Source organism: Ambystoma mexicanum, chromosome 7q (genome assembly GCF_040938575.1).
Source record: "Ambystoma mexicanum isolate Mex_15411 chromosome 7q, UKY_AmexF1_1, whole genome shotgun sequence".
Lineage (NCBI taxonomy): Eukaryota > Metazoa > Chordata > Amphibia > Caudata > Ambystomatidae > Ambystoma > Ambystoma mexicanum.
This window is the reverse complement of record NC_090941.1, coordinates 1,165,398,282-1,165,414,470: the sequence shown is the minus strand read 5'-3', so window position 1 is coordinate 1,165,414,470 and position 16,189 is coordinate 1,165,398,282. Positions and strand designations below refer to the sequence as shown.

Below are 16,189 nucleotides of genomic sequence, written 5' to 3'. Positions count from 1 at the left end.
CCCCATGAATACTCAGTGCCCAGTCCCCCCCCTGCACCCCCATGAATACTCAGTGCCCAGTCCCCCCCTGCACCCCCATGAATACCCAGTACCCAGACCCCCCTGCACCCCATGAATACGCAGTGCCCAGTCCCCCCCCCTGCACCCCCATGAATACTCAGTGCCCAGTCCCCCCTCCACCTCCATGAATACGCAGTGCCCAGTGCCCCCTGCACCCCCATGAATACTCAGTGCCCAGTCCCCCCCCTGCACCCCCATGAATACTCAGTGCCCAGTCCCCCCCCTGCACCCCCATGAATACTCAGTGCCCAGTCCCCCCCTGCACCCCCATGAATACTCAGTGCCCAGTCCCCCCCTGCACCCCCATGAATACTCAGTGCCCAGTCCCCCCCCTGCACCCCCATGAATACTCAGTGCCCAGTCCCCCCTGCACCCCCATGAATACGCAGTGCCCAGTCCCCCCCCTGCACCCCCATGAATACGCAGTGCCCAGTGCCCCCTGCACCCCCATGAATACTCAGTGCCCAGTCCCCCCCTCCACCCCCAGGAATACGCAGTGCCCAGTCCCCCCCCTGCACCCCCATGAATACCCAGTCCCCCCCTGCACCCCCATGAATACCCAGTGCCTAGTCCCCCCCCTGCACCCCCATGAATACTCAGTGCCCAGTCCCCCCTGCACCCCCATGAATACTCAGTGCCCAGTCCCCCCTGCACCCCCATGAATACTCAGTGCCCAGTCCCCGCTGCACCCCCATGAATACTCAGTGCCCAGTCCCCCCTGCACCCCCATGAATACTCAGTGCCCAGTCCTCCCCTCCACCCCATTAATACGCAGTGCCCAGTCCCCCCCTGCACCCCCATGAATACCCAGTACCCAGTCCCCCCTGCACCCCCATGAATACTCAGTGCCCAGTCCCCCCTGCGCCCCCATGAATACTCAGTGCCCAGTCCTCCCCTCCACCCCATGAATACGCAGTGCCCAGTCCCCCCCTGCACCCCCATGAATACCCAGTGCCCAGTCCCCCCCCTGCTCCCCCATGAATACTCAGTGCCCAGTCCCCCCTGCACCCCCATGAATACTCAGTGCCCAGTCCCCCCTGCACCCCCATGAATACTCAGTCCCCAGTCCACCCCTGCACCCCCATGAATACTCAGTCCCCAGTCCTCCCCTCCACCCCATGAATACGCAGTGCCCAGTCCCCCCCTGCACCCCCATGAATACCCAGTGCCCAGTCCCCCCCTGCACCCCCATGAATACTCAGTGCCCAGTCCCCCCCTGCACCCCCATGAATACCCAGTGCCCAGTCCCCCCTGCACCCCCATGAATACTCAGTGCCCAGTCCCCCCCTGAACCCCCATGAATACTCAGTGCCCAGTCCCCCCTGCGCCCCCATGAATACCCAGTGCCCAGTCCCCCCCTATGAATACTCAGTGCCCAGTCCCCCCCTGCACCCCCATGAATACTCAGTGCCCAGTCCCCCCCTGCACCCCCATGAATACTCAGTGCCCAGTCCCCCCTGCACCCCCATGAATACGCAGTGCCCAGTCCCCCCCCTGCACCCCCATGAATACGCAGTGCCCAGTGCCCCCTGCAACCCCATGAATACTCAGTGCCCAGTCCCCCCCTCCACCCCCAGGAATACGCAGTGCCCAGTCCCCCCCTGCATCCCCCATGAATACCGAGGGCCCAGTCCACCCCTGCACCCCCATGAATACTCAGTGCCCAGTCCCCCCCCTGCACCCCCATGAATACTCAGTGCCCAGACCCCCCTCCACCCCCAGGAATACCCAGTGCCCAGTCCCCCCTGCACACCCATGAATACTCAGTGCCCAGTCCCCCCTCCACCCCCATGAATACTCAGTGCCCAGTCCCCCCCTGCACCCCATGAATACACAGTGCCCAGTCCCCCCCTGCACCCCCATGAATACTCAGTGCCCAGTCCCCCCTGCACCCCATGAATACCCAGTACCCAGACCCCCCTGCACCCCATGAATACCCAGTACCCAGACCCCCCTGCACGCCATGAATACCCAATCCCCCCCTGCACCCCCATGAATACTCAGTGCCCAATCCCCCCCCTGCACCCCCATGAATACCGAGGGCCCAGTCCCCCTCGTCCACCCCCATGAATACTCAGTGCCCAGTGCCCCCTGCACCCCCATGAATACCCAGTGCCCCCCTGCACCCCCATGAATACCCAGTGCCCCCCTGCACCCCCATGAATACTCAGTGCCCAGTCCCCCCCTGCACCCCCATGAATACACAGTGCCCAGTCCCCCCTGCACCCCATGAATACCCAGTCCCCCCCCTGCACCCCATGAATACCCAGTGCCCAGTCCCCCCCCTGCACCCCATGAATGCCCAGTCCCCCCCCTGCACCCCATGAATACCCAGACCCCCCCTGCACCCCATGAATACCCAGTGCCCAGACCCCCTGCATCCCCCATGAATACCGAGGGCCCAGTCCACCCCTGCACCCCATGAATACCCAGTGCCCAGTCCCCCCCTCCACCCCCATGAATACACAGTGCCCAGTCCCCCCCCTGCACCCCCATGAATACACAGTGCCCAGTCCCCCCTGCACCCCATGAATACCCAGTGCCCATTCCCCCACCTGCACCCCATGAATACCCAGTACCCAGACCCCCCCTGCACCCCACGAATACCCAGTGCCCCCCTGCACCCCCATGAATACTCAGTGCCCAGTCCCCCCTCCACCTCCATGAATATGCAGTGCCCAGTGCCCCCTGCACCCCCATGAATATGCAGTGCCCAGTCCCCTCCTCCACCCCCAGGAATACGCAGTGCCCAGTCCCCCCCCTGCACCCCCATGAATACTCAGTGCCCAGTCCCCCCCTGCACCCCCATGAATACCCAGTACCCAGACCCCCCTGCACCCCATGAATACGCAGTGCCCAGTCCCCCCCCTGCACCCCCATGAATACTCAGTGCCCAGTCCCCCCTCCACCTCCATGAATACTCAGTGCCCAGTCCCCCCCTGCACCCCCATGAATACTCAGTGCCCAGTCCCCCCCTGCACCCCCATGAATACTCAGTGCCCAGTCCCCCCTGCACCCCCATGAATACTCAGTGCCCAGTCCCCCCCCTGCACCCCCATGAATACTCAGTGCCCAGTCCCCCCCCTGCACCCCCATGAATACTCAGTGCCCAGTCCCCCCCTGCACCCCCATGAATACGCAGTGCCCAGTGCCCCCTGCACCCCCATGAATACTCAGTGCCCAGTCCCCCCCTCCACCCCCAGGAATACGCAGTGCCCAGTGCCCCCTGCACCCCCATGAATACGCAGTGCCCAGTCCCCCCCTGCACCCCCATGAATACCCAGTGCCCAGTCCCCCCGTGCACCCCCATGAATACTCAGTGCCCAGTCCCCCCCTGCACCCCCATGAATACCCAGTGCCCAGTCCCCCCCTGCACCCCCATGAATACTCAGTGCCCAGTCCCCCCCTGCACCCCCATGAATACTCAGTGCCCAGTCCCCCCTGCGCCCCCATGAATACCCAGTGCCCAGTCCCCCCCTATGAATACTCAGTGCCCAGTCCCCCCCCTGCGCCCCCATGAATACACAGTGCCCAGTCCCCCCCTGCACCCCCATGAATACTCAGTGCCCAGTCCCCCCCTGCACCCCCATGAATACTCAGTGCCCAGTCCCCCCTGCACCCCCATGAATACTCAGTGCCCAGTCCTCCCCTCCACCCCATTAATACGCAGTGCCCAGTCCTCCCCTCCACCCCATTAATACGCAGTGCCCAGTCCCCCCCTGCACCCCCATGAATACCCAGTACCCAGTCCCCCCCTGCACCCCCATGAATACTCAGTGCCCAGTCCCCCCTGCACCCCCATGAATACTCAGTGCCCAGTCCCCCCTGCGCCCCCATGAATACTCAGTGCCCAGTCCCCCCTGCACCCCCATGAATACTCAGTGCCCAGTCCCCCCTGCACCCCCATGAATACTCAGTGCCCAGTCCCCCCTGCACCCCCATGAATACTCAGTGCTCAGTCCTCCCCTCCACCCCATTAATACGCAGTGCCCAGTCCCCCCCCTGCACCCCCATGAATACCCAGTACCCAGTCCCCCCCCTGCACCCCCATGAATACTCCGTGCCCAGTCCCCCCTGCACCCCCATGAATACTCAGTGCCCAGTCCCCCCTGCGCCCCCATGAATACTCAGTGCCCAGTCCTCCCCTCCACCCCATGAATACGCAGTGCCCAGTCCCCCCCTGCACCCCCATGAATACCCAGTGCCCAGTCCCCCCCCTGCACCCCCATGAATACCCAGTGCCCAGTCCCCCCTGCACCCCCATGAATACTCAGTGCCCAGTCCCCCCCTGCACCCCCATGAATACTCAGTGCCCAGTCCCCCCTGCGCCCCCATGAATACCCAGTGCCCAGTCCCCCCCTATGAATACCCAGTGCCCAGTCCCCCCCTATGAATACTCAGTGCCCAGTCCCCCCCTGAATACCCAGTGCCCAGTCCCCCCCCTGCACCCCATGAATACACAGTGCCCAGTCCCCCCCTGCACCCCCATGAATACTCAGTGCCCAGTCCCCCCTGCACCCCCATGAATACGCAGTGCCCAGTCCCCCCCCTGCACCCCCATGAATACGCAGTGCCCAGTGCCACCTGCACCCCCATGAATACTCAGTGCCCAGTCCCCCCCTCCACCCCCAGGAATACGCAGTGCCCAGTGCCCCCTGCACCCCCATGAATACGCAGTGCCCAGTCCCCCCCTGCACCCCCATGAATACCCAGTGCCCAGTCCCCCCCTGCACCCCCATGAATACTCAGTGCCCAGTCCCCCCCTGCACCCCCATGAATACCCAGTGCCCAGTCCCCCCTGCACCCCCATGAATACTCAGTGCCCAGTCCCCCCCTGCACCCCCATGAATACTCAGTGCCCAGTCCCCCCTGCGCCCCCATGAATACCCAGTGCCCAGTCCCCCCCCTATGAATACTCAGTGCCCAGTCCCCCCCTGCGCCCCCATGAATACCCAGTGCCCAGTCCCCCCCCTGCACCCCATGAATACACAGTGCCCAGTCCCCCCCTGCACCCCCATGAATACTCAGTGCCCAGTCCCCCCTGCACCCCCATGAATACGCAGTGCCCAGTCCCCCCCCTGCACCCCCATGAATACGCAGTGCCCAGTGCCCCCTGCACCCCCATGAATACTCAGTGCCCAGTCCCCCCCTCCACCCCCAGGAATACGCAGTGCCCAGTGCCCCCTGCACCCCCATGAATACTCAGTGCCCAGTCCCCCCTGCACCCCCATGAATACTCAGTGCCCAGTCCTCCCCTCCACCCCATTAATACGCAGTGCCCAGTCCCCCCCTGCACCCCCATGAATACCCAGTACCCAGTCCCCCCCTGCACCCCCATGAATACTCAGTGCCCAGTCCCCCCTGCACCCCCATGAATACTCAGTGCCCAGTCCCCCCTGCGCCCCCATGAATACTCAGTGCCCAGTCCTCCCCTCCACCCCATGAATACGCAGTGCCCAGTCCCCCCCTGCACCCCCATGAATACCCAGTGCCCAGTCCCCCCCCTGCACCCCCATGAATACTCAGTGCCCAGTCCCCCCTGCACCCCCATGAATACTCAGTCCCCAGTCCCCCCTGCACCCCCATGAATACTCAGTCCCCAGTCCACCCCTGCACCCCCATGAATACTCAGTGCCCAGTCCTCCCCTCCACCCCATGAATACGCAGTGCCCAGTCCCCCCCGCACCCCCATGAATACCCAGTGCCCAGTCCCCCCCTGCACCCCCATGAATACTCAGTGCCCAGTCCCCCCCTGCACCCCCATGAATACCCAGTGCCCAGTCCCCCCTGCACCCCCATGAATACTCAGTGCCCAGTCCCCCCCTGCACCCCCATGAATACTCAGTGCCCAGTCCCCCCTGCGCCCCCATGAATACCCAGTGCCCAGTCCCCCCCTATGAATACTCAGTGCCCAGTCCCCCCCTGCGCCCCCATGAATACCCAGTGCCCAGTCCCCCCCCTGCACCCCATGAATACACAGTGCCCAGTCCCCCCCTGCACCCCCATGAATACTCAGTGCCCAGTCCCCCCTGCACCCCCATGAATACGCAGTGCCCAGTGCCCCCTGCACCCCCATGAATACTCAGTGCCCAGTCCCCCCCTCCACCCCCAGGAATACGCAGTGCCCAGTGCCCCCTGCACCCCCATGAATACTCAGTGCCCAGTCCACCCCTGCACCCCCATGAATACTCAGTGCCCAGTCCCCCCTGCGCCCCCATGAATACCCAGTGCCCAGTCCCCCCCCTATGAATACCAAGTGCCCAGTCCCCCCCCTGCACCCCCATGAATACTCAGTGCCCAGTCCCCCCTCCACCCCCAGGAATACTCAGTGCCCAGTCCCCCCTGCACCCCAATGAATACCCAGTACCCCCCCTCCACTCCCATGAATACTCAGTGCCCAGTGCCCCCCTGCACCCCCCATGAATATGCAGTGCCCAGTCCCCCCCCTGCACCCCCATGAATACCCAGTGCCCAGTCCCCCCCCGCACCCCCATGAATACTCAGTGCCCAGTCCTCCCCTCCACCCCCATGAATACTCAGTGCCCAGTCCCCCCTGCACCCCCATGAATACCCAGTGCCCAGTCCCCCCCCCTCCACCCCCATGAATACCCAGTGCCCAGTCCCCCCCCCTCCACCCCCATGAATACTCAGTGCCCACTACCCCCTCCACCCCCAGGAATACCCAGTGCCCAGTCCCCCCCTGCACCCCCATGAATACCCAGTGCCCAGTCCCCCCTCCACCCCTATGAGTGCCCAGTCCCCCCTCCACCCCCATGAGTGCCCAGTCCCCCCCTGCACCCCCATGAATACCCAGTCCCCCCTCCACCCCCATGAATACCCAGTGCCCAGTCCCCCCCTGCACCCCCAGGAATACACAGTGCCCAGTCCCCCCCCTGCACCCCATGAATACTCAGTGCCCAGTCCCCCCTGCACCCCCATGAATACTCAGTCCCCAGTCCACCCCTGCACCCCCATGAATACGCAGTGCCCAGTCCCCCCCTGCACCCCCATGAATACCCAGTACCCAGTCCCCCCTGCACCCCCATGAATACTCAGTGCCCAGTCCCCGCTGCACCCCCATGAATACTCAGTGCCCAGTCCCCCCTGCACCCCCATGAATACTCAGTGCCCAGTCCTCCCCTCCACCCCATTAATACGCAGTGCCCAGTCCCCCCCTGCACCCCCATGAATACCCAGTACCCAGTCCCCCCTGCACCCCCATGAATACTCAGTGCCCAGTCCCCCCTGCGCCCCCATGAATACTCAGTGCCCAGTCCTCCCCTCCACCCCATGAATACGCAGTGCCCAGTCCCCCCCTGCACCCCCATGAATACCCAGTGCCCAGTCCCCCCCCTGCTCCCCCATGAATACTCAGTGCCCAGTCCCCCCTGCACCCCCATGAATACTCAGTGCCCAGTCCCCCCTGCACCCCCATGAATACTCAGTCCCCAGTCCACCCCTGCACCCCCATGAATACTCAGTCCCCAGTCCTCCCCTCCACCCCATGAATACGCAGTGCCCAGTCCCCCCCTGCACCCCCATGAATACTCAGTGCCCAGTCCCCCCCTGCACCCCCATGAATACCCAGTGCCCAGTCCCCCCTGCACCCCCATGAATACTCAGTGCCCAGTCCCCCCCTGCACCCCCATGAATACTCAGTGCCCAGTCCCCCCTGCGCCCCCATGAATACCCAGTGCCCAGTCCCCCCCTATGAATACTCAGTGCCCAGTCCCCCCCTGCACCCCCATGAATACTCAGTGCCCAGTCCCCCCCTGCACCCCCATGAATACTCAGTGCCCAGTCCCCCCTGCACCCCCATGAATACGCAGTGCCCAGTCCCCCCCCTGCACCCCCATGAATACGCAGTGCCCAGTGCCCCCTGCAACCCCATGAATACTCAGTGCCCAGTCCCCCCCTCCACCCCCAGGAATACGCAGTGCCCAGTCCCCCCCTGCATCCCCCATGAATACCGAGGGCCCAGTCCACCCCTGCACCCCCATGAATACTCAGTGCCCAGTCCCCCCCCTGCACCCCCATGAATACTCAGTGCCCAGACCCCCCTCCACCCCCAGGAATACCCAGTGCCCAGTCCCCCCTGCACACCCATGAATACTCAGTGCCCAGTCCCCCCTCCACCCCCATGAATACTCAGTGCCCAGTCCCCCCCTGCACCCCATGAATACACAGTGCCCAGTCCCCCCCTGCACCCCCATGAATACTCAGTGCCCAGTCCCCCCTGCACCCCATGAATACCCAGTACCCAGACCCCCCTGCACCCCATGAATACCCAGTACCCAGACCCCCCTGCACGCCATGAATACCCAATCCCCCCCTGCACCCCCATGAATACTCAGTGCCCAATCCCCCCCCTGCACCCCCATGAATACCGAGGGCCCAGTCCCCCTCGTCCACCCCCATGAATACTCAGTGCCCAGTGCCCCCTGCACCCCCATGAATACCCAGTGCCCCCCTGCACCCCCATGAATACCCAGTGCCCCCCTGCACCCCCATGAATACTCAGTGCCCAGTCCCCCCCTGCACCCCCATGAATACACAGTGCCCAGTCCCCCCTGCACCCCATGAATACCCAGTCCCCCCCCTGCACCCCATGAATACCCAGTGCCCAGTCCCCCCCCTGCACCCCATGAATGCCCAGTCCCCCCCCTGCACCCCATGAATACCCAGACCCCCCCTGCACCCCATGAATACCCAGTGCCCAGACCCCCTGCATCCCCCATGAATACCGAGGGCCCAGTCCACCCCTGCACCCCATGAATACCCAGTGCCCAGTCCCCCCCTCCACCCCCATGAATACACAGTGCCCAGTCCCCCCCCTGCACCCCCATGAATACACAGTGCCCAGTCCCCCCTGCACCCCATGAATACCCAGTGCCCATTCCCCCACCTGCACCCCATGAATACCCAGTACCCAGACCCCCCCTGCACCCCACGAATACCCAGTGCCCCCCTGCACCCCCATGAATACTCAGTGCCCAGTCCCCCCTCCACCTCCATGAATATGCAGTGCCCAGTGCCCCCTGCACCCCCATGAATATGCAGTGCCCAGTCCCCTCCTCCACCCCCAGGAATACGCAGTGCCCAGTCCCCCCCCTGCACCCCCATGAATACTCAGTGCCCAGTCCCCCCCTGCACCCCCATGAATACCCAGTACCCAGACCCCCCTGCACCCCATGAATACGCAGTGCCCAGTCCCCCCCCTGCACCCCCATGAATACTCAGTGCCCAGTCCCCCCTCCACCTCCATGAATACTCAGTGCCCAGTCCCCCCCCTGCACCCCCATGAATACTCAGTGCCCAGTCCCCCCCTGCACCCCCATGAATACTCAGTGCCCAGTCCCCCCTGCACCCCCATGAATACTCAGTGCCCAGTCCCCCCCCTGCACCCCCATGAATACTCAGTGCCCAGTCCCCCCCCTGCACCCCCATGAATACTCAGTGCCCAGTCCCCCCCTGCACCCCCATGAATACGCAGTGCCCAGTGCCCCCTGCACCCCCATGAATACTCAGTGCCCAGTCCCCCCCTCCACCCCCAGGAATACGCAGTGCCCAGTGCCCCCTGCACCCCCATGAATACGCAGTGCCCAGTCCCCCCCTGCACCCCCATGAATACCCAGTGCCCAGTCCCCCCGTGCACCCCCATGAATACTCAGTGCCCAGTCCCCCCCTGCACCCCCATGAATACCCAGTGCCCAGTCCCCCCCTGCACCCCCATGAATACTCAGTGCCCAGTCCCCCCCTGCACCCCCATGAATACTCAGTGCCCAGTCCCCCCTGCGCCCCCATGAATACCCAGTGCCCAGTCCCCCCCTATGAATACTCAGTGCCCAGTCCCCCCCCTGCGCCCCCATGAATACACAGTGCCCAGTCCCCCCCTGCACCCCCATGAATACTCAGTGCCCAGTCCCCCCCTGCACCCCCATGAATACTCAGTGCCCAGTCCCCCCTGCACCCCCATGAATACTCAGTGCCCAGTCCTCCCCTCCACCCCATTAATACGCAGTGCCCAGTCCTCCCCTCCACCCCATTAATACGCAGTGCCCAGTCCCCCCCTGCACCCCCATGAATACCCAGTACCCAGTCCCCCCCTGCACCCCCATGAATACTCAGTGCCCAGTCCCCCCTGCACCCCCATGAATACTCAGTGCCCAGTCCCCCCTGCGCCCCCATGAATACTCAGTGCCCAGTCCCCCCTGCACCCCCATGAATACTCAGTGCCCAGTCCCCCCTGCACCCCCATGAATACTCAGTGCCCAGTCCCCCCTGCACCCCCATGAATACTCAGTGCTCAGTCCTCCCCTCCACCCCATTAATACGCAGTGCCCAGTCCCCCCCTGCACCCCCATGAATACCCAGTACCCAGTCCCCCCCCTGCACCCCCATGAATACTCCGTGCCCAGTCCCCCCTGCACCCCCATGAATACTCAGTGCCCAGTCCCCCCTGCGCCCCCATGAATACTCAGTGCCCAGTCCTCCCCTCCACCCCATGAATACGCAGTGCCCAGTCCCCCCCTGCACCCCCATGAATACCCAGTGCCCAGTCCCCCCCCTGCACCCCCATGAATACCCAGTGCCCAGTCCCCCCTGCACCCCCATGAATACTCAGTGCCCAGTCCCCCCCTGCACCCCCATGAATACTCAGTGCCCAGTCCCCCCTGCGCCCCCATGAATACCCAGTGCCCAGTCCCCCCCTATGAATACCCAGTGCCCAGTCCCCCCCTATGAATACTCAGTGCCCAGTCCCCCCCTGAATACCCAGTGCCCAGTCCCCCCCCTGCACCCCATGAATACACAGTGCCCAGTCCCCCCCTGCACCCCCATGAATACTCAGTGCCCAGTCCCCCCTGCACCCCCATGAATACGCAGTGCCCAGTCCCCCCCTGCACCCCCATGAATACTCAGTGCCCAGTCCCCCCCTGCACCCCCATGAATACTCAGTGCCCAGTCCCCCCTGCGCCCCCATGAATACCCAGTGCCCAGTCCCCCCCTATGAATACTCAGTGCCCAGTCCCCCCCCTGCGCCCCCATGAATACACAGTGCCCAGTCCCCCCCTGCACCCCCATGAATACTCAGTGCCCAGTCCCCCCCTGCACCCCCATGAATACTCAGTGCCCAGTCCCCCCTGCACCCCCATGAATACTCAGTGCCCAGTCCTCCCCTCCACCCCATTAATACGCAGTGCCCAGTCCTCCCCTCCACCCCATTAATACGCAGTGCCCAGTCCCCCCCTGCACCCCCATGAATACCCAGTACCCAGTCCCCCCCTGCACCCCCATGAATACTCAGTGCCCAGTCCCCCCTGCACCCCCATGAATACTCAGTGCCCAGTCCCCCCTGCGCCCCCATGAATACTCAGTGCCCAGTCCCCCCTGCACCCCCATGAATACTCAGTGCCCAGTCCCCCCTGCACCCCCATGAATACTCAGTGCCCAGTCCCCCCTGCACCCCCATGAATACTCAGTGCTCAGTCCTCCCCTCCACCCCATTAATACGCAGTGCCCAGTCCCCCCCTGCACCCCCATGAATACCCAGTACCCAGTCCCCCCCCTGCACCCCCATGAATACTCCGTGCCCAGTCCCCCCTGCACCCCCATGAATACTCAGTGCCCAGTCCCCCCTGCGCCCCCATGAATACTCAGTGCCCAGTCCTCCCCTCCACCCCATGAATACGCAGTGCCCAGTCCCCCCCTGCACCCCCATGAATACGCAGTGCCCAGTCCCCCCCTGCACCCCCATGAATACCCAGTGCCCAGTCCCCCCCCTGCACCCCCATGAATACCCAGTGCCCAGTCCCCCCTGCACCCCCATGAATACTCAGTGCCCAGTCCCCCCCTGCACCCCCATGAATACTCAGTGCCCAGTCCCCCCTGCGCCCCCATGAATACCCAGTGCCCAGTCCCCCCCTATGAATACCCAGTGCCCAGTCCCCCCCTATGAATACTCAGTGCCCAGTCCCCCCCTGAATACCCAGTGCCCAGTCCCCCCCCTGCACCCCATGAATACACAGTGCCCAGTCCCCCCCTGCACCCCCATGAATACTCAGTGCCCAGTCCCCCCTGCACCCCCATGAATACGCAGTGCCCAGTCCCCCCCCTGCACCCCCATGAATACGCAGTGCCCAGTGCCACCTGCACCCCCATGAATACTCAGTGCCCAGTCCCCCCCTCCACCCCCAGGAATACGCAGTGCCCAGTGCCCCCTGCACCCCCATGAATACGCAGTGCCCAGTCCCCCCCTGCACCCCCATGAATACCCAGTGCCCAGTCCCCCCCTGCACCCCCATGAATACTCAGTGCCCAGTCCCCCCCTGCACCCCCATGAATACCCAGTGCCCAGTCCCCCCTGCACCCCCATGAATACTCAGTGCCCAGTCCCCCCCTGCACCCCCATGAATACTCAGTGCCCAGTCCCCCCTGCGCCCCCATGAATACCCAGTGCCCAGTCCCCCCCCTATGAATACTCAGTGCCCAGTCCCCCCCTGCGCCCCCATGAATACCCAGTGCCCAGTCCCCCCCCTGCACCCCATGAATACACAGTGCCCAGTCCCCCCCTGCACCCCCATGAATACTCAGTGCCCAGTCCCCCCTGCACCCCCATGAATACGCAGTGCCCAGTCCCCCCCCTGCACCCCCATGAATACGCAGTGCCCAGTGCCCCCTGCACCCCCATGAATACTCAGTGCCCAGTCCCCCCCTCCACCCCCAGGAATACGCAGTGCCCAGTGCCCCCTGCACCCCCATGAATACTCAGTGCCCAGTCCCCCCTGCACCCCCATGAATACTCAGTGCCCAGTCCTCCCCTCCACCCCATTAATACGCAGTGCCCAGTCCCCCCCTGCACCCCCATGAATACCCAGTACCCAGTCCCCCCCTGCACCCCCATGAATACTCAGTGCCCAGTCCCCCCTGCACCCCCATGAATACTCAGTGCCCAGTCCCCCCTGCGCCCCCATGAATACTCAGTGCCCAGTCCTCCCCTCCACCCCATGAATACGCAGTGCCCAGTCCCCCCCTGCACCCCCATGAATACCCAGTGCCCAGTCCCCCCCCTGCACCCCCATGAATACTCAGTGCCCAGTCCCCCCTGCACCCCCATGAATACTCAGTCCCCAGTCCCCCCTGCACCCCCATGAATACTCAGTCCCCAGTCCACCCCTGCACCCCCATGAATACTCAGTGCCCAGTCCTCCCCTCCACCCCATGAATACGCAGTGCCCAGTCCCCCCCGCACCCCCATGAATACCCAGTGCCCAGTCCCCCCCTGCACCCCCATGAATACTCAGTGCCCAGTCCCCCCCTGCACCCCCATGAATACCCAGTGCCCAGTCCCCCCTGCACCCCCATGAATACTCAGTGCCCAGTCCCCCCCTGCACCCCCATGAATACTCAGTGCCCAGTCCCCCCTGCGCCCCCATGAATACCCAGTGCCCAGTCCCCCCCTATGAATACTCAGTGCCCAGTCCCCCCCTGCGCCCCCATGAATACCCAGTGCCCAGTCCCCCCCCTGCACCCCATGAATACACAGTGCCCAGTCCCCCCCTGCACCCCCATGAATACTCAGTGCCCAGTCCCCCCTGCACCCCCATGAATACGCAGTGCCCAGTGCCCCCTGCACCCCCATGAATACTCAGTGCCCAGTCCCCCCCTCCACCCCCAGGAATACGCAGTGCCCAGTGCCCCCTGCACCCCCATGAATACTCAGTGCCCAGTCCACCCCTGCACCCCCATGAATACTCAGTGCCCAGTCCCCCCTGCGCCCCCATGAATACCCAGTGCCCAGTCCCCCCCCTATGAATACCAAGTGCCCAGTCCCCCCCCTGCACCCCCATGAATACTCAGTGCCCAGTCCCCCCTCCACCCCCAGGAATACTCAGTGCCCAGTCCCCCCTGCACCCCAATGAATACCCAGTACCCCCCCTCCACTCCCATGAATACTCAGTGCCCAGTGCCCCCCTGCACCCCCCATGAATATGCAGTGCCCAGTCCCCCCCCTGCACCCCCATGAATACCCAGTGCCCAGTCCCCCCCCGCACCCCCATGAATACTCAGTGCCCAGTCCTCCCCTCCACCCCCATGAATACTCAGTGCCCAGTCCCCCCTGCACCCCCATGAATACTCAGTGCCCACTACCCCCTCCACCCCCAGGAATACCCAGTGCCCAGTCCCCCCCTGCACCCCCATGAATACCCAGTGCCCAGTCCCCCCTCCACCCCTATGAGTGCCCAGTCCCCCCTCCACCCCCATGAGTGCCCAGTCCCCCCCTGCACCCCCATGAATACCCAGTCCCCCCTCCACCCCCATGAATACCCAGTGCCCAGTCCCCCCCTGCACCCCCAGGAATACACAGTGCCCAGTCCCCCCCTGCACCCCATGAATACTCAGTGCCCAGTCCCCCCCCTGCACCCCCATGAATACCCAGTGCCCAGACCCCCCCCTGCACTCCCATGAATACCCAGTGCCCAGTCCCCCCCTGCACCCCATGAATACCCAGTGCCCAGTCCCCCCATGAATACCCAGTGCCCAGACCCCCCCCTGCACTCCCATGAATACCCAGTGCCCAGTCCCCCCTGCACCCCCATGAATACCCAGTGCCCAGTCCCCCCTGCACCCCCAGGAATACTCAGTGCCCAGTCCCCCCTGCACCCCCAGGAATACTCAGTGCCCAGTCTCCCCTGCACCCCCATGAATACTCAGTGCCCAGTACCCCCTGCACCCCCATGAATACCCAGTGCCCCCCTGCACCCCCATGAATACCCAGTGCCCAGTCCCCCCTGCACCCCCATGAATACCCAGTGCCTAGACCCCCCCCTGCACCCCCATGAATACTCAGTGCCCAGTCCCCCCCTGCACCCCCATGAATACCCAGTGCCCAGTCCCCCCTGCACCCCCATGAATACCCAGTGCCTAGACCCCCCCCTGCACCCCCATGAATACTCAGTGCCCAGTCCCCCCCTGCACCCCCAGGAATACCCAGTGCCCAGTCCCCCCCTGCACCCCCATGAATACTCAGTGCCCAGTGCCCCCTGCACCCCCATGAATACTCAGTGCCCAGTCCCCCCTGCATCCCATGAATACCCAGACCCCCCTGCACCCCATGAATACCCAGTACCCCCCCTGCATCCCCCATGAATACTCAGTGCCCAGTCCCCCCTGCACCGTCCCCCCTGCACCCCATGAATACTCAGTGCCCAGTCCCCCCCTGCACCCCATGAATACCCAGTGCCCAGTCCCCCCCTGCACCCCCATGAATACTCAGTGCCCAGTGCCCCCTGCACCCCCATGAATACTCAGTGCCCAGTCCCCCCTGCATCCCATGAATACCCAGACCCCCCTGCACCCCATGAATACCCAGTACCCCCCCTGCATCCCCCATGAATACTCAGTGCCCAGTCCCCCCTGCACCGTCCCCCCTGCACCCCATGAATACTCAGTGCCCAGTCCCCCCCTGCACCCCATGAATACCCAGTGCCCAGTCCCCCCCTGCACCCCCATGAATACTCAGTGCCCAGTGCCCCCTGCACCCCCATGAATACTCAGTGCCCAGTCCCCCCTGCATCCCATGAATACCCAGACCCCCCTGCACCCCATGAATACCCAGTACCCCCCCTGCATCCCCCATGAATACTCAGTGCCCAGTCCCCCCCTGCACCCCATGAATACCCAGTGCCCAGTCCCCCCCCTGCACCCTCATAAACACGCAGCATCGCCCCGGGCCGGGCCCACACGCGTACAGGAGGATCTCACTCACCCTCAGTGCGGACGTCAGGTCCCGGCAGAAGGCGCGGGAAGCGCCACACGAGCTCCAGCGCCTCCCGAACAATGCAACCTGTACTGCCTCCCTGCTGGGTACCCGAGAAACTCACCATGGCAACGCCCCGCCCACTCTCCCTCACGTGACTGTGGCCACGTAACGCCTGACGTCACCTCCTCCCTCGGTAAGGGAGGGTGTAGTTCCCATCAGGGAAATGCTCCATGGCAACGCCCCGCCTACTTTCCTTCACGTGACTTTGGGCACGTCGCTTCCCCACCATGCACGGTCCATAGCAACGCCCCGCCTACTCTTCCTCACGTGACTGTGGCCACGTAACGCCTGACGTCATCTCCCTCTATA

General features: G+C 64.2%; 1 protein-coding gene across 1 annotated transcript in view; it reads right to left on the bottom strand.

Annotated features, from left to right (window-relative positions):
• Window positions 1-15,961, bottom strand: part of LOC138528728 (zinc finger protein 85-like) — a 35,043-nt gene extending 19,082 nt beyond the window's left edge. The window contains exon 1 of the mRNA XM_069640596.1: window positions 15,827-15,961. The gene's annotated coding sequence lies outside the window, so the exon portion shown is untranslated. The remainder of the gene's footprint in view (window positions 1-15,826) is intronic.
• Between the last annotated feature and the right edge of the window lie 228 nt (window positions 15,962-16,189).